We start from the raw sequence: 24575 nt of genomic DNA on the forward strand, positions 1-24575 counted from the left end.
GGACACCAAGATCCCTCTGCTCATCCACACTACCAAGTATCCGACCATTAGCCCTGTACCCCATCTTTTTGTTACTCTTACCAAAGTGAATCACTTCACACTTACCTACATTGAACTCCATTTGCCACCTTTCTGCCCAGCTCTGCAGCTTATCTATATCCCGCTGTAACCTGCCACATCCTTCCTCACTGTCAACAACTCCACTGACTTTCGTATCATCCGCAAACTTGCTCACCCAACCTTTTAGCCCCTCCTCCAGGTCATTTATAAAAATGACAAACAGCAATGGTCCCAAAACAGATCCTTGCGGAACACCGCTAATAACTGCACTCCAAGATGAACCTTTACCATCAACTACTACCCTCTGTCTTCTTCCAGCCAGACAATTCCTAATCCAAACCTCCAACTCATCCTCAATGCCATACCTCCATATTTTTTGCAGTAGCCTACCATGGGGAACTTTATCAAACGCCTTACTAAATCCATATACACCACATCTACCACTTTACCCTCGTCCACCTCCTTAGTCACCTCCTCAAAGAATTCAATAAGGTTTGTGAGGCACGACCTGCCCTTCACAAAACCATGCTGACTATCCTTGATCACATTATTCCTATCCAGATGTTCATAAATCCTATCCCTTACAATTCTCTCCAAGACTTTGCCCACAACAGAAGTGAGACTCACCGGCCTATAGTTACTAGGGTTATCCCTACTCCCCTTCTTTAACAAGGGAACCACATTTGCTATCCTCCAGTCTTCTGGCACTATTCCTGTAGACAACAAGGACAAGGCCAATGGCTTTGTAATCTCCACCCTTGCTTCCCAGAGAATCCTAAGATAAATGCCATCAGGCCCAGGGGACTTATCTATTTTCACCCTTTCCAGAATTTCCAACACCTCTTCCCTACATACCTCAAAGCCGTCCATTCTAATTAATTGTGACCCAGTATTCACATTGGCAACAATATCCTGTTCCTGAGTGAATACTGACGAAAAGTATTCATTCAGTGTCTCCCCAATCTCTTCAGCCTCCACACGCAATTTCCCACTACTATCCTTGACTGGACCTATTCCTGCCCTGGTCATTCTTTTATTCCTGACATACCTGTAGAAAGCCTTTGGGTTTTCCCTAATCCTACCAACCAAGGACTTTTCATGTCCCCTCCTTGCTGTTCTTAGCTCTCTCTTTAGATCCTTTTTGGCTACCTTATAACTCTCAATCGCCCCAATTGAACCTTCACGCCTCATCTTTACATAGGCCACCCTCTTCCCTTTAACAAGGGATTCCAATTCCTTATTAAACCACGGCTCCCTCACACGACCCTTTACTCCCTGCCTGACAGGTACATACTTATCAATCCTTGAACAAGCTCCACATATCGATTGCACCCTTCCCTTGAAGCCTACTTTTCTAAGCCACGCATCCTAAGTCATGCCTCACCGCATCATAATTTCCCTGCCCCCAGCTATAACTCTTGCCCTGCAGTGCACACTTATCCCTCTCCATCACTAGAGTAAAAGTCACCGAATTGTGGTCACTGTCCCCAAAGTGCTCACCTACCTCCAATTCTAACACCTGGCCTGGCTCGTTACCCAGAACCAAATCCAGTATGGCCTCACCTCTTGTTGGCCTGTCTACATATTGTGTCAGGAAACCCTCCTGCACACATTGGACAAACACCGAGCCATCTAACGAACTCGAGCTATAGCTTTCCCAGTCAATATCAGAAAAGTTAAAGTCCCCCATAACAACCACCCTATTACTTTCACTCTTCTCCTGAATCATCCTCACAATCCTTTCTTCTACGTCTCTAGGACTATTAGGAGGCCTGTAGAAAACTCCTAACAGGGTGACCTCACCTTTCCTATTTCTAACCTCAGCCCAAACTACCTCAGATGGCGAGTCTTCATCCATCGTCCTTTCCACTGCTGTAATACTATCTTTGACAAGCAATGCTACACCTCCCCCTCTTTTACCCCCACCTCTGACCCTACTAAAACATTTAAACCCTGGAACCTGCAACAGCCAATCCTGTCCCTGTTCTACCCATGTCTCCGTAATATCCACAACATCGAAATCCCAGGTACCAACCCACGCTGCAAGTTCACCTACCTTATTTCGTATACTTCTCGCATTGAAGTATACACACTTCAAGCCACCTTCCTGTTTACAGGCACCCTCCTTCGAGATTGATGCCATGTTCCTAACCTCCCTACACTCCAGGTCCTGCACCCTAAAGCTACAGTCTAGGTTCCCATGCTCCTGTAGAGTTAGTTTAAACCCCCCCAAAGTAAAGCCACAAGAAACAGCCCCTGTTTCTTGAGGCTGGGGAACCATTAAAAACAAGGATCTCTGGACCTTAAAAAATCAAAACAAAACTCAGTGATATGAATTATGTACTGAGTAATCCGGCCAGGATATAAAATCAGTGACATTGTCATATTTAAACAATACAATGACAAGAAGGATAGAATGGTGAAAGCAGTAGGGGATGAACTAAATATGTTAGAATGATTCAAAAATGATTCAGAAATTGAAATTTCTAAAGTTGACCTTCTAGTACCTCCATTTGGATAGTAGGGAGGACTTCAAACGTTAGATGAAGTATCGTGCCATAGAAACATAGGAGCAGGAGTTGGCCAATAATCCTCTCTAGCCTACTCCACCATTCAATATGATCATGGCTAATCATTGAGCTCAATATGCTAATCCTGACCTCCCCCATATCCCTTGATCCCTTTAGCCAGAAGAGCCCTATCTCCATCCTTCTTGAAATGTTTTGGCCTGAACCACTTTCTGTGGAGGTGAATCCAACAGGCTCTCCACTTACTGGGTGAAGACATTTCTCCTCTTCTCAGTCCCAAAAGGTTATCCCCTTATTCTTAAACTATGACCCCCGGGATCTGAACTACCCCACCATCAGGAATATTCTTCCTGCATCTAACCTGCCTCGTCCTGTTAGAATTATGAGAGATCCTCCCCTCATACTTCTAAACTCAATCTCACTTCATATGACAGTCCTGCCATCCCAGGAATCAATTTGGTAACCCTTCACTACACTCCCTGTATAGCAAGAACATCCTTCCTCAGATAAAGGGACCAAAACTGCACACAATACTCCAGGTATAATCTCCCTCGTATTTGAATCCTCTTGCTATGAAGGTCAACGTGCAGTTTGCCTTCTTTACTGCCTGCTTACTTTCAGCAACTTGTGCATCCTTACATCCTTAACACGGGAGATGTTAGAACAAAGAACAAAGGACAGGGAATATTACAATGCAGGAACGGGCCCTTCAGCCCTCCACTGATCCATATCCCCGATCTAAATCTGCCATCTATTTTCTAAGGATCTATATCCCTTTGCTCCCTGCCCATTCATGTATCTGTCTTTACATCTTAAATGATGCTATCATTCCCACCTCTACCACCTCCTCTGGCAGTGCATTCCAGGCCCCCACCACCCTCTGCGTGAAGAACTTTCCCCTGTATATCTCCCCCAAACTTTTCCACTCTCACTTGGAACTCGTGACCCCTAATAATTGAGTCCTCCACTCTGGGAAAAAGTTTCTTGCTATCCACCCTGTCCACACCTCTCATGATTTTGTAGACCTCAGTCAGGTCCCCCCTCAACCGCCTTCTTTCCAATGAAAATAATCCTAATCTACTCAACCTTTCCTCATAGCTAGCACCCTCCATACCAGGCAACATCCTGGTGTACCTCCTCTGCACCCTCTCCAAAGCACCCATATCCTTTTGGTAATGTGGCAACCAGAACTGTATGCAGCATTCCAAATGTGGCCGAACCAAAGTCTTGTACAACTGTAACATGACTGGCCAATTCTTGAACTTAATACCCCGTCCAATGAAGGAAAGCATGCTGTATGCCTTCTTGCCCACTCTACTGACCAGCGTTGCCACCTTCAGGGAACAATGGACCTGAACATCCTGATCACTCTGTACATCAGTTTTCCTCAGGACTTTTCCATTTACTGTATACTTCGTTCTGGAATTGCATCTTCCAAAATGCATCACTTCGCAAAGGCCTGGATGAAACTCCCTCTGCCATTTCTCTGCCCACCTCTCCAATCTATCTATATTCTGCTGTATTCTCTGACAGTTCCTTTCACTATCTGCTATTCCACCAATCTTAGTGTCATCTGCAAACTTGCTAATGGGGCAACGTCACCTTCCTCCAAATCATTTATTTTTATCACAAGCAACAGTGTCCCAGCACGGATGCCTGTGGAACTCCACTGGTCACAGGTCTCCATTTTGAGAAGCTCCCTCCCACTACTACTCTCTGTCTCCTGTCACCCAACCTGTCCTCTATCCATCGAGCTGGAACACCCTGGAACCTATGTAATTTCACCTTTTTCATCAGCCTACATGGGGAGCCTTATCAAACACTTGACTAAAGTCCACGTATATGACATCTACATCCCTTCCCTCATCAATCAACTTCGTCATCTCTTCAAAGAATTCTATTAGGTTTGTAAGACATGACCTTCCCTTCACAAAACCATGCTGCCTATCACTGATAAGCCCATTTTCAAATGGGTATATACCCTATCCCTTAGTATCTTCTCCAGTAGCTTCCCTACCACTGACATCAGGCCCACCGGTCTGTAATTACCTGGATTATCTCTGCTACCCTTCTTAAACAAGGGGACAACTTTAGCAATTCTCCAGTCCTCTAGGAACTCCCCAGTGTTCAAGGATGCTGCAAAGATATCTGCCTTAATGCCTTTCAGAATACGCAACACTTCCTCCATCTTTATGGTGACTTGATCCAGAGTAATCAAACATCTATCGCTAACCTCAACATCCAGCATGTCCCTCTCCTCTGTGAATACCAATGCAAAGTACTCATTAAGAATCTCACCCATTTTCTCTGACTCCACGCATAAGTTTCCTCCTTTGTCCTTGAGTGGGTCAACCCTTTCCCTAGTTATCCACTTGATCCTGATTATGAATAAAAGGCTTTGGGATTTTCCTTAATCCTGCTTGCGAAGAATATCTCATGACCTCTTTAGCCCTCTTAATGCCTCATTTCGGATTGGTCCTACATTCCTGATATTCTTCCAAAGCTTCATCTGACTTCAGTTGCTTAAACCTTACGTACGCATCCACTTTCCTCTTAGCTAGTCTCACAATTTCACCTGCCATCCATGATTCCCTAATCTTGCCATTTCTATCCCTCACCTTCACAGGAACTTATCTCTTCTGAGTTCTAATCAACCTCTCTTTAAAAGCCGCCCACATATCGAATGTGGACTTCCCTTCAAACAGCTGCTCCCAATCTGCATTCCCTGGCTCCTGTCGAATATTGGTACAGTTGGCCTTCCACCAATTTAGAACTCTTCCTTTAGGATAACTCTCATCTTTGTCCCTGAGCATCCTAAAACTTATGGAATTGTGATCACTGTTCCCCAAAGTAATTCCCCACTGAAACTTCAACCACCTGGCAGGGCTCATTTCCTAACACCAGGTCCAGGATGGCCCCTTCATGAGTTGGACTATTTACATACTGCTCTAGAAAACCCTCCTGGATGCTCCTTACTATTTCTGCTCCATCCAATCCTCTTACACTAAGTGAATCCCAGTCAATGTTGGGAAAATTAAAATCTCCCATCACCACCACCCTACATCTTTCCACAATCTGTTTACATATTTGTACCTCTATCTCACGCTCGCTGTTGGGAGGCCTGTAGTACAGCCCCAACATTGTTACCGCACCCTTCCTATGTCTGAGTTCTGCCCATAATGCCTCACTGCTCGAGTCCTCCATAGTACCCTCCTTCAGCACAGCTGCGATATCTTCTTTGAGCAATAATGCAACTCCTCCACCCTTTTACCCTCCCTCTCTATCCTGCCCGAAGCATCGATATCCTGGGATATTTAATTGCCAATCCTACCCTTCCCTCAACCAAGTCTCAGTAATAGCAATAACATCCTACTCCCAGGTACTGATCCAAGTTAGCCCAAGTGAAGGGAGAGATCAAGCTTATAATAGACAATAGCTGAACCAAATGAAGTAGCTGGAGGTCACTTATGGTGAGGTTGTCAAAACCAGATGGATTACAGTGATTCATTATTGTTTATCATAATGTCAACACAGCAACAAAGGTAGATTCATATTTAATTCCACAACTGGGGGATTGTAACAGGAGGACTGGACAAGCAAAGTTCATTACAAAATAAATGATATCTAGAAGGGATGTTGGCAAGTCCCATCGACTGGTGCACCTGAAGAAATATCCCCTTTTTGTAACTCCTGATAGGCTGCACTCATGTAAGAGGTATTCCTGATGAGGGCTTTTGCCCAAAACGTTGATTTCGAAGCTACTTGGATGCTGCCTGAACTGCTGTGCTCTTCCAGCACCACTAATCCAGAATGCACTCGTGTAAAGCTTTATTGTTCAGATTGAAACTTGCAATGTTTCAATTAGGTCATTGAAGATTTACGTTGTTTGATCTGTCGTATTGTGTCGTATGTTTGCATGATCAGACAGACCTGCGAGGAATACTCACAACATTTGGTTGAATTGCTTGGTTGGTTGCAAAAAGCCAATTTGGTCATGCGCTTGGCTAAAAGTCAACTGACCAAAGCAAAAGCTATCAAGTCCGAGTGGCACCGAGAGAAGCAAGTTTAAGGGCTGTTGTGGAGTTTGCCATCCCTAAAACAAGAAATTTCATGGTAAATAGCGTGAGTGGATTCCACCAGATGTTTGCTCTGAAGTTCAACACTGTAATGCCTTTTTTGACAAATTTGTTCAAGAAAAGCATGACATTTGAAAGGATAGAGTGATTCAGAGTGCCTTTGACAGCTTGAAAGTTGCACTGAGGTCTGGACCACTTTTGAAAAATCCAAGTTGCACTAAGCTATTTAAATTGGCTGTTGAAGCCAGCAATGTCAGTGTTGGTGCCGTTTCAGACAAGATACAGATCAAGCAACCAGTGAGTTATTTTAAAACATATTGAATGTGTGTCAACTGTGGTAAAAGACACTTTTGTTTTGGTATTGGCTCTGCAACATCTTAAAATCTACATATCTAACAATTCTACAGAAACTGCATTTGTACAGAACATAATGCTCTAATGTTTCAGTGAAATTTGATAAGAATTTGAAACTGTTGTGTTGGAATTCAATCCTAAAATGATAGAATTGAGAAAGCGTTCACAAGCGGGAAGTGACAATATCATAACAGATGCTTTATCGGATGCAAGTATGGTGGAACTGAATGTTGCAATCAAAAGGACTTTGTAGAAAATGATGGTTATAAATCCTTATATCTTTAATGTAAATATGTTGTTGCTGTCCAAATAGGAAAAGGAGTAGGCCATTCACCCCCATGCATCTCCTGCATTATTCAATGAGATTTTAGCTGATCTGTGGCCTAACTCCATATATCTTGGTCTTTGGTTCATCTTGTTTAATACGTTTCCTTCACTGAAATCCATCAATCTCATATTTTGAATTAGCAACTGATTGAGCATCACTGCTGTTTGTGGAAGAGCCTTCCAACCACCCTTTGAGTGTAGAAGTGCTTCCCAACATCCCTCCTGAAACACCTGGCCCTAATTCTCAGACTCCCTTGTTTTAGAATCCCCAACCAGTGGAAATAACATATCTTCATCTACCCTGATTTTCCTGTTAATATCTTGAAGGCTTCAATCAGATCACCCCTTAACCTTCCAAACTCTACACTTAATTGAAGCTCTATTTCTTGGGGCGGCACGGTGGCTCAGTGGTTAGCACTGCTGCCTCACAGCACCAGGGTCCCAGACTTGGGCAACTGTCTGGGTTGAGTTTGCACACTCTCCCAGCGTCTGCGTGGGTTTCCTCTGGGTGCTTCAGTTTCCTCCCACAGCCCAATGATGTGCAGGTCAGGTGAATTGGCCATGCTAAATTGCCCATAGTGTTAGCTGCATTAGTCAGAAGGAGTTGGGTCTGTGTGGGTTGTGGACTTGTGTGGGCCAAAGGGCCTGTTTCCACACTGGTAGGGAATCTAATCTACAGTATAAGCACTCTTCATAATATAACATCTGAAGTCCAGGTATCAATCTTGCAAACCTATGTTCCCTCCAAAGCCAATCTATCCTTTCTGAGATGTGGTGCTCAGATCCTCTCCTTGTACTCCAAGTGGGGTCTAATCAGGGTTTTGTATAACTGCAGCGTAACTTCTTCATCCTTGTATGTGAAAATGAGGACTGCAGATGCTGGAGATTAGAGTCGAGAGTGTGGTGGTGCTGGAAAAGCACAACCAGTCAGGCAGCATCCGAGGAGCAGGAGAGTCGACGTTTCGGGCAAAGACCCTTCGTCTTATCCAGCCCTCTTAGATATAAAGGCAAGTATTTCATTTGCTTACCTGACTATTTTCTGTACTTGTTTGAGGCATTTTAAAGATCTATGTGCCAGAACCCTAAGTCTCTTTGGACATCTATTTACCATTCCATCTAGAACGTTCCCTGATCTATCCTTCTTGGTCCAAAATGGATAATCTCACACTTGCTTACATTGAACTCCATCTGCCACAGTTTTGCCCATTCATTTGGTCCTTTAGTATCCCTTTATAATTTTATGTTATTGTCTACATTTTCTCCAATTGAAAGAAAAGATTAAACTTATGATCTATCAAGTTGGGTCACACTCTGCCATCTGACTTGTACCGTAATACTATACAGTGACATCCAATTTGCAACCAGCCAACCCTCACTTTTGGTAATGATAATGACTAAATGATCTGTTTATTTTAAAGATAAAGAGCTGTTAGGAAAGAAACAGTCGAAGTATTATAGAATGGTTCAATTATTCTCTGTTGGATTATATGAGTTTGAGTGATGCTCACTATGTTTGATTGGACTCAGAGGAAATAGATAGTGCAAAAGTTGATCGACGTCAGGCTGGGATAAACATGATGCTGACATTTTGTGATTGTAGGGATGTAAATAAGCCTGTTGTACATTTGGAAACTAATGTAATCTTTGCTTTCTTCTGAAATATATAAAATATACACCAGATGGGAGAGACAGACAGCCAACAACAACACAAAAGCAACCAAGTTCTCTTACTAATTTGGCCAGATTTTGCTGTCAAAATAATGCTGTGTTTAATTGCTCATGCTGTTCTAAGTTTGCAAATTGTCCGGTTAAGTTGTGAAACCAATTTCACATCTGCTGATCAAGCTAAATTTCCATTCTAACGCTCTTTCTCTCTCACTTGTTTTTAAAATCCAACTTGCACTTAGTCTCTCTATTTTTATTTCTGTGGTGGATTTGATGGAGGATTATTAGTTCCATTGTCTTGATGTAACTTGTTCTTCTATGTTTGATCCCCATTGCAGCTGAGTTAGACTCAGGACTTGAATTCTTGGCCTGCCCCTGAGAGTTGGAGGCAATGTGACATCCCAAAGTGGGTGGGTCAGGACAACAAGTAGATTGGCACGTTGAGGTTTCTAGATTGTGAAGCAGCAGCGGCTATTGTAAATTTTTACCAAGTTGTATCAGCTGAACAGTTGTATTCCTGTTCTCTTGAGCTCTCTCAGAAGCCACAACAACTTTGAAACCTTGAATGAAGACATAGGGATAAAGATCTGGGAAGCACTGCAATATAACAGACTGCTCCTGTCAAAGAGTGCCAAAAAGTAACTCAGAATGCAGCATCAGCAGTCAACAGCTCAATAACCAGTCTACAGGGAAAAAGCCATATACCGTATATTATTTTTGCCTCTAACTTACCTTCTCAACAGGGACGCACAGTGGCTCAGTGGTTAGCACTGCTGCCTCACAGCACCAGGGACCCAGGTTCAATTCCAGCCTTGGAATTGACTGCCTGTGTAGAGTTTGCACATTCTCCCTGTGTCTGCATGGGTTTCCTCCGGGAGCTCCAGTTTCCTCCCACAGTCCAAAAATGTGCAGGCCAGGTGAATTGGCCATGCTAAATTGCCCATAGTGTTAGGTACATTAGTCAGAGGGGAATGGGTCTGAGCGGGTTACTCTTCGGAGGGTGGGTGTGGACTTGTTGGGCCAAAGGGTCTGTTTCTACACTATAGGGAAACTAATGTAATCTAATTTCACATGCTCATGTGCTGGTTATGAGAAGAGGGGCAGTGAATGCAGGAGTGAGGGTTTTGCAACTAAATGCACGCAGTATACAAAACAAGGTAAATGAACTTGTAACACAAATCAAAATTGGGGTCTTCGATATTGTAGGTATCACAAAGGTGTGACTACGAGGAGATTAGGGCTGGGAACTAAATATCCAAAAAAATGCATCCTATCAGGGTGAAAACATTGGTAGATGGGCAGAGTTGCCTTGGTTAGATTAGATTAGATTACATTACAGTGTGGAAACAGGCCCTTTGGCCCAACAAGTCCACATCCACCCGCCGAAGCGCAACCCACCCATTCCCCTACATTTACCCCTTACCTAACACTACGGGCAATTTAGCATGGCCAATTCACCTAACCTGCACATCTTTGGACTGTGGGAGGAAATCAGAGCACCCGGAGAAAACCCACGCAGACAAGGGGAGAACGTGCAAACTCCACACAGTCAGTCGTCTGAGGCGGGAATTGAACCCGGGTCTCTGGCGCTGTGAGGCAGCAGTGCTAACTACTGTGCCACCGTGCCGTACCGTGGTAGTAAGACATGAAATAAAATAAAATAAAATCATTAGCAAATCAATAAAATCAAAGGCATAGAATCTTTGCGGGTAGATTTGAGGAACTGCAAAGGAAAAAAGACCCTATTGGGAGTTGTGCACAGGCCTCCTAGTAGCAGACAGGATGTGGGGAAGAAAATAAATCAGGAAATAAAAAAGGCATGTAAGAAAGACACTGTTACAATAATTACTGAGGACTAGGAAGACTATGTTGGTAGCAGGTCCCAAGAAAAGGAATTTGTGAAATGTCTACAAGATGGTTTTGGAGCAATTTGTTGTAGAACCCATTAAGGAACAGGCAATTCTGGATTTGATGATGTATAATGAGGCAGATTTGATTAAGGAACTTAAGGAGAAGGAACTCCTGGAAAGCAGTCACTATAATGTGATATTGTTCAGCCTACAGTTTGAGGGGAAGACACTGGAATCTGATGTAATGGTATTACAGTTGAATAAAGGGAACTACAAAGACATGAGGGAGGTGCTGGCCAGTGTTGATTGCAAGGGGATCCTAGCAGAGGAGATGATGCAGCAGTAATGGTAGGAGTTACTGGGGGGTAATTCAGGAGACACCGAAGAAATTCATCCCAAGGAATAAGGAGCATACTAAGTGGAGGATGAGGCAACCGTGACTTACAAGGGAAGTCCAAGACAACATCAAAACAGAATTAAGTGCATACAATGTGGTGAAGATTAGTGGGAAGCCAGAGGATTAAGAAGCCTTTAAAAACCAGCAGAGGATAACAAAAAAACAGTAAGGAGGGAGAAGATGAAATATGAGGGTACACCAGTTAGTAATATCAAAGAAGATCACAAGAGTTTTATTTGATATATAAAATGTGTAAGAGGCAAGAGTGGGTATTAGACAGTTGGAATACGAGGCCGGAGAAGCGGTAGTGGGGAACAAAGAATAGCAGAGGAAATGAATACATACTTTGCATCAGTCTTCTCAATGGAAGATGCAAGCAACATACCAGAATTTCAAGAGAGTCAGGAGACAGAGGTGAGTGAAGGACAAGGTGCTGGGGAAACTGAAAGATCTGAAAGTGGATAAATCACTTGGACTGGATGGACTACACCCCAGAGTCCTGTAGGAAATAGCTGAGGAAATTGTAGAGGCATTGGTGGTGATCTTTCAGGAATCGCTGAAGTCAGGGAGGGTCCCAGAGGACTGGAAAATGGCTTAATGCAGCATGCCTGTTTAAGGAGAGAGGGAGGCAGAAAACAGAAAACTATAGGCCAATTAGCCTGACCTCAGTCATAGTAGGATTTCAGAATCCATTATTAAGGACTTGAAGTTCATGGTAAAATAGGGCTGAGTCAAGGGAAGGTCAACCCTGACAAATCTATTAGAATTCTTTGAGGAGGTAATGAGCAGGTTAGACAAAGGAGATAGTAGATGTCATCTATTTCAATTTCCAGAAGGCCTTTGACAAGGTGCCACACAGGGGTTTGCTAAAAAGGATAAGAACTCATGGTGTTAGAGGCAAAGTACTGGAATGGATAAGGATTGGCTGACTGGCAGAAGGCAGAGTATAGGGATAAAGGAACCTTTTTCAAGAAGGCAGCCAGTGATTAGTGGAGTTCCACAGGGGTCCATGTTGGGACCACTACTATTTACGTTATACATGAAAGATCTGGACAGTGGGACTAAGAGCATTGTTGCTATGTTTGCAGATGACAAAGATAGGTGGAGGGACAGGTAGTATTGAAGTAGCAGGGAGGCTACTTGGACAGGCTAGGATAGTGACAAAGAAGTGGCAGATGGAATACAATGTGGGAAGGTGTGAGGTTATGCACTCTGGTAGGAACAATACAGGAATAGCCTCTTTTTTAAATGGGCAAAGGTTTTGGAAACCTGAAGCGCAAAGATATTTGGAATCCTACTTCAGGATTCTCTTAAAATTGAGATAAAGGTTTAGTCGGTGATTAGTAAAGTGAATGCAATGCTATCATTCATCTCACAAGAACTATAATACAAGAGCAGGAATGTACTGCTGAGGTTGTCTAAGTATCTGGTCAGATTGCATTTGGAATATTGTGAGCAGTTTTCGGCCCTGTATCCAAGGAGAGATGTGCAGCCCTTGGAGGAAATTTACAGTAATGATCCTGGGGATGAAGGGCTTGTCATACGTGGAGCAATTAAAGGACTCTGGGTCTGTACTCGATGGAGTTTAGAAAGGTTGGGGGGGATCTGATTGAAACTTATAGAATACTGAGAGAGGACATCATGGGTTTTTTTTTCCACTAGTAGGAGACACTAGCAGCCAAGAGCAGAGAAACCTATCAGCCATGATGGAATGGCAGAGTGGACTCAAGGGCCAAATGGCCTAATTCTGCTCCTAACTCTTTTGGTCTTATGGGAGTTAAAAATTCAAAAGTCTATAAGGATTTTAAAAAGGGCAATGGAACAACTGGTTAATTACACAACTGGAGTATTAGTAATGGAAGATATAGACAAAGGCAAGTTATCAGAGAGACAGCATAGTTAGAGTCGAGGAGCAAGAGATGGCTTAAACTGTAATTTTTAAATTAAAAAGACTGTAACAGTAACTATGGGTGTCCTGACAGCAATGAAAATAGCAAAACGTAAAACTTCAGAGATTACAGAGGCTTGTAGCAACATGAAGGCTGTTTTAACAGAAGACTTTAATTTTCATGCAGATTGAAAAACCAAAGTACCAAAAAGAAAGTGAATTTGTTCAATACAATACAATTCAATGCAGCACAGGAGCAGGCCCTCCTGCCCACCAAGGCTGCACCTAATTTTAATTCTTATTTAGACTTTCCTTGAATGTATAGGAGAAGTTTTCTGGAACGACCAGTTATTTCTAGAACAAACAAAGTGAGATTCAGTAATAGGTAATGAGCTGTGTTAATAATGTTACAGAAATGACATTCTATTTACTCTTTTCATTGATGTAAATGATTATGATATGATTCAAAGTTAGGATTAAATAGGAGAAATGTAGCAGTTACAAAAGGAGAAAGTTCAAAATGCAAAATGGGTGAATGCATCAGATTTTGGCATTAAGCTGTTAAAAACGTGAAGCTTGATTCCGATCCAATGTCAACTCTTCTTCTCCAGGTTTGACCAGGACGGAGCAAGGGAAGGCAATCTATCCTTTGCCAACACTATCCCCTCCCCATACACACATCCTGTCGGTTGGAAAAAGAACCCTGTCCATGATTGGGAATCTCACTAGCGTGGCATTTGACTCCACACCTCTTTCCCTGGATGGGGATTGATTCTATCTGCTCCTGTATCCCACTCTGGAGCCCACCCTGAGCCAGATTGAAACACACCAGGGACAGGAGGCGCAAGCTGTAGAATTGAACTCCATAGCCTCGGGTGATTCTCACTCTCTCCAAAATCTGCTCTGCTAATATCCAGACCAAGAAATCCTATAGTTTGTCACACCTCACTGGGGTAGCACACTGGAAATCAAGCACTGCTATTCCCAAAGTCATCACAAACTTAAATATTTTAAGATGTCTTCAATATTCCCCACATTTTTATTCCCAGGTTGACAGAAAGCATGGATCAGGTTTCTTGTACTTAACAAGAATATATAATTAAATAGATTCTAGCTATTGATGAACAGTTACAAATCATCAGTGTAGGGCTCTACAGTTAAACACTAACTCCCTTATAAACCACACTTAAATGCCAAAAATCTGACACATACGCCCATTTTACATGTTAGAGTTCTCCCCTTGGTAACTATTCTATTTCTCCTATGTAAACCTAACATGTGATCATAATATGGTCACAGTCACACCAATGAAAAAATAAATTAAACTCCCTTACTGTAATATAATTAATATAGCTCATTACTTATCACAGACAGACACAAATGGGAAATAAAGTATGGTGTTGTAACCTCCAGAGACAACGGTACATACATAGACAAAAATACAATGAAGACACTTAGAGCTTTATAAAACACAATTCATGTATTAAGTACTTAAATGAATGACACATACTTTTAATTACTAGAGACACCTTAATCACTGTCTTTCACTACTCTGATTTCTCTAACTAAACCTAAACATTATTTGCTGGGAGAGTTGTCAGCTGGCAAGTCTGAAACTCTGCTCGACATCTTCACCACATCTCCTGAGTTAGGGTATCTTCCTGCAAATTGAATCTTCAAAGTGCTGCTGAACAAAGGGATTTCATCAGGCTCTTTATACACAAGTCTCTCTGCCAAGTGTATGCTGTATTTGGAATTATCCATGCACGAGACCAATCCTGAATGTTTTGGCCAAATGCACGCCTTATTTGGTAGAGAAGCAGTTACTGACTTCTTGCAGCCTTAGCTCTCAGTGTGACTCAGTGTAATTCCATTCACATCACAGCCCATTGTAAAGGCTCTTATCAGTTCCTGCTATCTTTGGCCTTATCCAACAATGGGTCTTATCTATGGAGGAACAGGGAGAGCAGCTGAATGGTCCCTGTTCACAGGATCTGCTGAGATGATTTGTGCACTGATCTGAAAACTGCCTCTCAGTTCTCCTTCTCCAGATGCTGCCATCATTTTGCAGTAGGCACAGGGTGGCTGCTTCACATTTATAAAAAGGCCTCTGACCGATTCATCAAATGTCATAGCTTAAAGCAACTACTGAAGAAAAAACAAGTAGCTATTATTTCAGAGAATGAATTGAACTTCTGAGCTTGTCTAGATCTGTTGGCTTCTCCTTATCACGTTCGCAAGTCCAAGCTACCTGAGAACCAATCACAGTCATTGGTAGGCAGAGAATACTTATCATCAATAACCGTTAACTAGTCCACAGACCAATCAACTCTTGTTACCAGCTGAGACTCCATTTGTATACACCCTTTGACTCCAGCTCATCTGCAAACTATACTTTGACTACTGTTCAAACAAGTAACTATATAAATTATACTTACAATGGCTGTCAGGGAACTTGCTTTTAGAAACTGCAGCAATTCTTCAACAATCCTCTATTTTAAAAGTAGTTCTTTTCCCATTTCAGTCCACAATTAAAAGTACAAAAATATAAAAGGGCAGCCTTTGCAATTTTAGTAAGTCTACATTTAATGAGGTAGACAAAGACCGACAAACTGGTCAAATTATTGTTGGGCATATTTACTGATAAGGTCATTTAAAAATAACTTAGCTTAATGCAGCATTTGTGATGCATTCTGTGGTCTTCTAGATGTTAATCCATGTAAAATATACCACATGCAATTATGTTCTGTTCAGTTAGATACCTTGAAGTTTATTTACAACACTTTTAGAAGGTTCCAATATAACAGAGTTACATGCATATTCTAGGCTCTGTGCTTACTGATGTTACTGTACATACACACATAACTGATTCAATCGCAGAGAGAGAGAGAGACTAACTGAAGGCAAGGCAGGTCTCTTTAGACCAGAATGTTACATGTCGCAGTGCCAAGTAACTGTCTTAAAGATACAAACCTGGCTGGTCAGGAATCTAGGTCATAATGTTATTATCAATATACCCTTGGGAGACAACAGTTCTGTTTACAAAATAAAGCAACTCACTTTTTGTTCATGAGACCATTGCTTATAGGCTAGCATTTATTTCCTATCCCTAATTGGAGTTATAAGTCATCCGCATTGATGCTGACCTGGAGACACATTTGATTTGAACTATTATTGTCACATAGAGCCATAGAGCTGTACAGAATGGAAACAGACCCTTCGGTCCAACTTATCCATCCTGACCAAATATCCTACATAAATCTAGTCCCATTTGCCAGCGTTTGGCCCATGTCCCTCGAAACCCTTCCTATTCATATACCCATCCCGATGCCTTTTAAGCACTTCCTCTGGCAGCTCATTCCATACATGCACCACCCGTTGTATGAAAAAGTTGCCCCTTTGGTTCCTTTTAAAACTTTCCCCCCTTAACATAAACTGATTCCTTCTTATTTTGGAATCTCCCACTCCAGGGAAAAGACCTTGACTATTCACCCTATCCATGCCCCTCATGATTTTATAAACCTCCACAAGGTCATGTACCTAAGCGCAGTGAAACATTTTGTTTTGTGTGCAGTACAGACAGATCATACCATATAATGATCATCGGGTGATATGACAGAACGAGGAATACAAAGCTTTGGCTGCAAAGGAGGTGCAACAAAGCAAGATCAACGTTAGATTTGAAATTAGAGAGATCTGTTCAGAAGGCTAATAGCAGCAGGGAAGAAGCTGTTCTTGAACATGTTGATAGGTGTGTTTAAGCTTTTTGTATCTCCTGCCTGACACACGTAGAACAGACCAGGTGAGCATAGCAAATTTCTTTCCCCAAAGGATATTAGTGAACTAGATGGGTTTTTACAACACTTAACAGTGGTTTACATGATCATCATTAGACTAATTCTTTCATTCCAGATTTTATCATTGAATTGAAGTTATTGAAATTCGATTGTGATTATTTGAATGTTAGCCTGAGGATCCTGATTTTTAGATTGGTGGTATTACCATTAGATCCTTTGGACAGTCAACTAAAAAGAGAGATAACACTAATGAAAGGAAGGATATATAGCAAGCTAAACGATAGCATGGATCGAGATGATTGGAATTGATATCAGGAATAATAAAGGAAGACACAGTGCAACAATAAGATCTGAAAAGAGAAAACAAAAAGAAATTTGTGATGGATATCGAGATGACCGTAAAACATTTGATACTCAGAATTAAAACAGTTATGAAAAGTATTGTGAGTCGGTGAAAAACAGAAGGAGATAAAATTACAAATGGAAACAACAAAATGTTACTCTCAGTCCTCATGTTACAAGAAGAGTGGAATAGACCTGACAAGTCAATGAATGAAGGATTGAATCTTGCTAAAGTTAATGTAAACAAGAACACAGTATTATTGCTAAAACGTCATGTTGCCTGAATTTTTTGTTTTGTATTCTCAACGCAAGTGGAAGGATTCCAAATTTCAAATTTATATTCCAGGAGAAAAGAGGTGCTGATTGGTTGACAAATCAGTTCTAACTGGCTGAGGTGTTGCCACAGGGAAAGCAACAGGGAACTCAATGCTCCTGGTACCTCTGGGTAATTTAGCAAACATATTCCTTTAGTTTGCAGAGAATGGGTCACCTTGCATATGAACTTAAAATGTATTGAAACAAATAACAGGGCTAAAGAATGACAAAACCCCTGGGCCTGGTAGTTTCCACCCCAGGGATTTCTATTTTCTTTAGCCATCATCTTCCAAAGTTTTCTCAACTCAGAAAGTGTTCCTTCTGGTTGGCAATATGCAAATTCAACTCCATTATTTAAAAACGTGAGAGAGGGAAATCAAGAAATTATAGAGCTGTTAGTCCAGCAGCTGTTGTGGGAAAGTGATTGGAATCTATAATTACAGTCAGAGTGAATGAGAACTTGGAGAAATTTGAGCTGATTAGGGAGAACCGACATGAGTTTGTCAAGGGTAGGTCGTGTCTAATGAACCTAATTGAATTTTTTGACGAAGTAATTAAAGTATTAAACAGGGCATTACATATGTGTGTCATTTATATGGACTTCCTTGATGTGATTTTACAAAAGGTAATGTTAGCTGAAATTAAAGCTCATCAAATTGATGGAAAATATTCTTCTGGTCAGGTGAGTGAGTGGTTAGGCCATAGAAGCAGGAAGTAGGGACAATACATATGTCCTCAAATTGGAAACAATTGACTCAACTATTCTCTATATCTATGAATGACATAGAAAGCACAATGGTGAGCCAGCTAGCTAAGCTTGCCAATGGTGCACAGTAGGTAATCCAGATGGGAGCAGAAAATGACTACAGAACATTGATGGACCAAGTGATTGGACAAAACTATGGGAAAGGTTTGGGGTGAGAGGGGAAAGATATAAAAGAGACCTAAGGGGCAACTTTTTCACAGAAAGGATGGTACATGTATGGAATGAGCTGCCAGAGGATGTGGTGGAGGCTGGTACAATTACAACATTTAAAAGGCATTTGGATGGGTATATGAATAGGAAGAGTTTAGAGGGATAGGGGCCGGGTGCTGGCCGGTGGGACTAGATTGGGTTGGGATATCTGGTCGGCATGGACAGATTGGACCGAAGAGTCTGTTTCTATGCTGTACATCTCTATGACTCTATAACTGTGAGATCATCCACTTTGGACTGAAAAAAACAACCAATCAGGATTTTTTTTTAAGTGGCATGCCATTTAAAATAGGAGAATTGATCACTACAATGTGAGAGAGTGGTGGTTATCAGATAGTTGTCAGACTGTAGTAGAGTTCCTGAGGGGTCAGTATTAGGAATGTTGCTCTCCAGATATGTTATAATCGAAACCTGGTGTGAGGCCTTAATTTCAGAATTTGAAAATGATACAAAACGTGAAGAGGAGGATGTTGAACCACAAAAGGACAAATGAGCAGACAGGTCATAGATGAAAATCAATACAAGGAAGTGTGAAGTGACCCATTTTGGTGGAAAGAAATCAGAAAGTCAATAGAAAGTCACGTGCCTGAATTTTAAAGGGGGTGCAGGGCAGAGGAACCTGGGTGTGTATGTGCATAGGTCATTGAATGTGGCAAGAGAAATTGAGGGTATGGTTAACAAAATTTACAGCATCCTCGGTTTTCGAAGCATTGAGTTCAAAAACAAGGAAGTTATTTTAGATTAGATTACTTAGTGTGGAAACAGGCCCTTCAGCCCAACAAGTCCACACCGACCTGCAACCCAGCCAGACCCATTCCCCTACATTTACCCCCTCATCTAACACTACGGGCAATTTAACATGGTCTTGTTTTACTGGTGCAAAACTTTAACTATAGGTCAGGATATAGAACAGGGGATTTTGTTCACGCTATTTTGAAACTTCTTCTGGGACTCTACCAAGTTGACCAATAGAAACTAAGAAATATTGGCCAAGAAGGATGTGACCTTTGACAGATTGCTTGATACACTTTCCAACACAATTTACGAACATTTAGCACTCTATATTACATTATATTGTATGTAATTTTTGCAGAGACTCTACCCTGTTAACTCAATACGGATCTTGAGTAGACCTGGCCTGTGTACCTTACTCCCAACAGTGATCAAAGTACTTGTCCGGGAGATAATTTCTAAAGTGTTTTTCTAACCATTCAGGGTCATTCTATGAACATTCTGGATCTACCTCAAGTTTCTCAGAAAAGGCAATCAAGCTGAGACCTGGAAAAGACAAAATGAAAAGATTTGATGGAACCATTCAAACTCATGTGGGGTTTGGATACAGAAGATAGGGAGAAACTGCTTCCATGGGCAGAAGGGTCATGAACCAATAGCTCAGTTTGGAGAGCATTAGACTGAAGATCTAAAGGTCCCTGGTTCAATCCTGGGCTTCAGCAAAAGCAACCTTGCTTGAGTGCTCCCTCCTTCATTGGGGTGGCACAGTGGCTCAGTGGTTAGCACTGCTGCCTCGCAGTGCTAGGCACCTGAGTTCGATCCCAGCCTCGGGCGACTGTGTGGAGTTTGCACATTCTCCCCATGTCTGCGTGGGTTTCCTCTGGGTGCTCCGGTTTCCTCCCACAGTCCAAAGATGTGCAGGTCAAGTGAATTGGTCATGCTAAATTGCCTCTAGTGTTAGGTGCATTAGTAGGGGAATGGGTCTGGGTGGGTAACTCTTCAGAGGGTCAGTATGGGGAATGGAATCTAATCAATGGAGATTAACAAAGAACAGAAGGTGTCACAAGGAAAACACTTTTTTTACACTCAGTGAGGGTTAGGATGTGCCTGAGAGTGTGGTGGAGGCAGATTCAATTGTGCTTTTTTAAAAGGAAGTGGGATTATTATCTGAAGAGAACAAATTGCAAGACTACAGATGGAAGGACAGGAGGTATGGAGCTAGCTGGTTGCTCTGGCAGAACCTGTACTGACATGAAGTAACAAATGACCGCCTCTGTGCTCTGCTCATTCTATGCTTCTATGGCTAATCTGGATGACCAGATGGCACAAGGCCAAAAGCAAATTAACAAAAAATGCCACTTTGCTTATGATTATAAGCAAATATAATTATAATTAATATAATTATAACAATTATGGAGCAATTATAATCAAGATATAAATCAAAATGAACATAACAGATGCTATCAGAATAGTATTTCCCATGTAGATGGCCTGGTCAATCCAGTGGTCACCAAATATATGAACAACCTGTGCGTGGTGCCACTCCAGAGATTCCCAGAAGATGGCATAGCCATGAGGGAGGCAGTGAAGCCAGGACAAGAACCCCCTATATGTGGCAACAAGCTTGGACCTGGATGAGTACCTTTCTTGGATCAGATTGATCGTTTTTTTAGATTAGATTACTTACAGCGTGGAAACAGGCCTTTCAGCCCAACAAGTCCACACCGACCTGCCGAAGCATAACCCACCCAGACCCATTCTCCTACATTTACCCCTTCATCTAACACTACGGGCAATTTAGCATGGCCAATTCACCTGGCCTGCACATTTTTGGATTGTGGGAGGAAACCGGAGCACCCGGAGGAAACCCACGCAGACACGGGGAGAATGTGCAAACTCCACACAGAGAGTCGCCTGAGGCGGGAATTGAACCCGGATCTCTGGCGCTGTGAGGCAGCAGTGCTAACCACTGTGCCACCGTGCCGCCCACTATCTTATCTCAACCTGAACATGAATTTTAGTCCAGACCTGTTCTGGGCCCTGACACTGATGTAAAGCGAGATGTTGGATCCAACCCTAACATTGAGGTAGAATTTCCATCCTGCACGATCTCTGCCCAAATTAGGGATGGTATCAAATTGAAAGAAAAGACTTACAATGTTGGCAAGGCAAATGGCAGGCCGTGTTGCAGAAAACAGTATCCAAAAGATTGAACAGACAACATGAGATTAACTCCTCCCATGAAGATATCAAGAAGGAGCTAAACAATGCTGGGAGGAATTACCCAGTATGTTTGTCTCTCTAAGTTGTGACCCAGAATGTTTCAGTCACAGTAATGTATACTCTCTCTTCAGGATAGCCCAAAATCTTACAAAGGTCTTTCATGTAACACCACTGTAATGTAACTAGCTATTATATATTATGTGATAGACACGAAATAACTGTACAGAGACCAGTATCCCATCACCCTTTAGTTACATGTGCACGGTATACTAGCTGTGGCCAGCCAGCTCAGAGTCAATCCCCTAAACTGGGGCGATTCTGAATCCCCTGGTTAATTTTTTTGTATTTTATTAACCAATACAAATTACAAACAATTAACATTAACAACGGTATACAAGAAACAGCAATTTACAGAGGAAAGGGGCAGCAAAGCCAGACCGCAAACCCCACCCTACAACCAATTCACAGGGAAATTAGGACGAACCTCAAACCCCACCTTACATCAAAAAGGAAACAGTAAATGAAATCACATCTAGACAAGCAGAGTTAATCTCTTACCAACAAACAGAGTCCTTTCTGGTACACAGTATCCATTACCATAAACAGTTCTCTTCGTAATGCAGAGTCCATTCCCAGGAACAGTCCACTGCAGAATGTAGAAGACATTGGCAGAGATAGAGCCCACAACCAAAGGCAGAGAATCCCCTGGTTTTATATATATATATTGTTTATTTTTATTAAACAATACACAGTTTACAAAACAGTGAACATTAACAGCTGTATCCAGGGAAACAGCAATTTTTCAAGGGAGTGAAGCGGCAACGTCAGGCCCTAAACCCTAACGTTCAACCAGTTTTCAGGGAAATGAGGACAAACCTCAAATCTCACTTTCTATCATCACAAAACAATAACAAATACATATAAACTAGTCCAATTACATAAAGAACAGTGCATAAAATACAGAACCCCCCCCAACAACCCACCCATCCCTTCCACATTCCCCTGGTTAGATTTTTTTTTCTTTTTTGTTGTGATGCCCTGTTTATATTTCGTTTTCTCAACTGAGGAGATTCTAATCTCCTGGTTATACTTTTTTTGAAGTCACCCTTTATTTATTTGGGTGCAGTACACTGGCTGTGGCTAGCCAGCTTGGAGTCAGTCCCCTGAACTGAGGAGATTCTAAATCTCCTGGTTATTTTTTTGAATTCTGAATCTCCTGGTCTTTTTTTTAGAAGCAGGCCCAGGCTTCAGCAGCAGCGGCGGCGGTGTTGGTGGTGGTGTTGGTGGTGGTGGCGGTGTTGGTGGTGTTGGTGGTGGTGGTGGCGGTGTTGGTGGTGGTGGCGGTGTTGGTGGCGGTGTTGGTGGTGTTGGTGGTGGTGGTGGCGGTGTTGGTGGTGGTGGTGGTGGTGGCGGTGTTGGTGGTGTTGGTGGTGGTGGTGGCGGTGTTGGTGGTGGTGGCGGTGTTGGTGGTGGTGGCGGTGGTGGTGGTGGTGGTGGTGGTGGCGGTGGTGGTGGTGGTGGTGGTGGCGGTGTTGGTGTTGGTGGTGGTGGTGGTGGTGGTGGCGGTGTTGGTGGTGGCGGTGTTGGTGGTGTTGGTGGTGGTGGTGGCGGTGTTGGTGGTGGTGGTGGTGGTGGCGGTGGTGGTGGTGGTGGCGGTGTTGGTGGTGGTGGTGGTGGTGGCGGTGTTGGTGGTGGTGGTGGCGGTGTTGGTGGTGGTGGTGGTGGTGGTGGCGGTGTTGGTGGTGGTGGTGGCAGTGTTGGTGGTGGTGGTGGTGGTGGTGGCGGTGGTGGTGGTGGTGGTGGTGGCGGTGTTGGTGTTGGTGGTGGTGGTGGTGGCGGTGTTGGTGGTGGTGGTGGCGGTGTTGGTGGTGGCGGTGTTGGTGGTGTTGGTGGTGGTGGTGGCGGTGTTGGTGGTGGTGGTGGTGGCGGTGGTGGTGGTGGTGGTGGTGGCGGTGTTGGTGGTGGTGGTGGTGGTGGCGGTGTTGGTGGTGTTGGTGGTGGTGGTGGCGGTGTTGGTGGTGGTGGTGGTGGCGGTGTTGGTGGTGGTGGTGGTGGCGGTGTTGGTGGTGTTGGTGGTGGTGGTGGTGGTGGTGGCGGTGGTGGTGGTGGTGGTGGTGGTGGCGGCGGTGTTGGTGGCGGTGGTGGTGGTGGTGGTGGTGGCGATGTTGGTGTTGGTGGTGGTGGCGGTGTTGGTGTTGGTGGTGGTGGTGATGGTGGTGGTGGTGGTGGCGGTGTTGGTGGTGTTGGTGGTGGTGGTGGCGGTGTTGGTGGTGGCGGTGTTGGTGGTGTTGGTGGTGGTGGTGGCGGTGTTGGTGGTGGTGGTGGTGGTGGTGGCTGCCTGTGCAGCTGAACACAGCTCAAAATAAAGAAAACAAAAACACGAACAAACAATAAAGAAAGCCAAACAAAAAAAAACAAGTATCTTCCTAAATAAGGAGGGGGGGGGGGGTAAAAAGGGAAAGAAACTCTCCTCCTCAGTACAGCAGGAACACATTGATTGTAGCACCAACCAGCACAGAGTCAGCTCCTGAAACTGAGGAGACTCTGAATCTCATGGTAATTTTTTTTAAATTTTATTGAACAATATACAGTTTACAGGAAAAACAGTTAACATTAACAGCTGTATACAGAGAAACAGTAATTTTACAAGGGAGAGAAGCAACAAAGACAGGCCCCAAACCGTACCGTTCAACCAGTTTTCAGGGAAATGAGGACAAACCTCAAATCCCACTTTCAGTCACAAAACAGTGACAATGACAGTACAATCACAGAAAACAGTGCATAAAGTACAGACACCCCTACCTCAAGCAACCCAGCAAGCCACCCATCCCTCCCACCTTCCGGCCACTCTAAAGGCAACCCGCCCCTTCCGGCTCTCGGTCCACCCTTCCAGTTAATCTCCTGGTTATATTGGTCAACCAGGTCTTCTTGAGTGGACCAGGTTAACAACCCCAGTCAAGGATCTCACAGTCAATGAGATCCACATGGTTCCAATCACTACATAAACATATTCTATTTATAAAGATTCAGCTTATCTTCTGCTGA

The sequence above is a fragment of the Chiloscyllium punctatum genome, chromosome 37, assembly GCF_047496795.1.
Source record: "Chiloscyllium punctatum isolate Juve2018m chromosome 37, sChiPun1.3, whole genome shotgun sequence".
In the NCBI taxonomy this organism is placed as follows: Eukaryota; Metazoa; Chordata; class Chondrichthyes; order Orectolobiformes; family Hemiscylliidae; genus Chiloscyllium; species Chiloscyllium punctatum.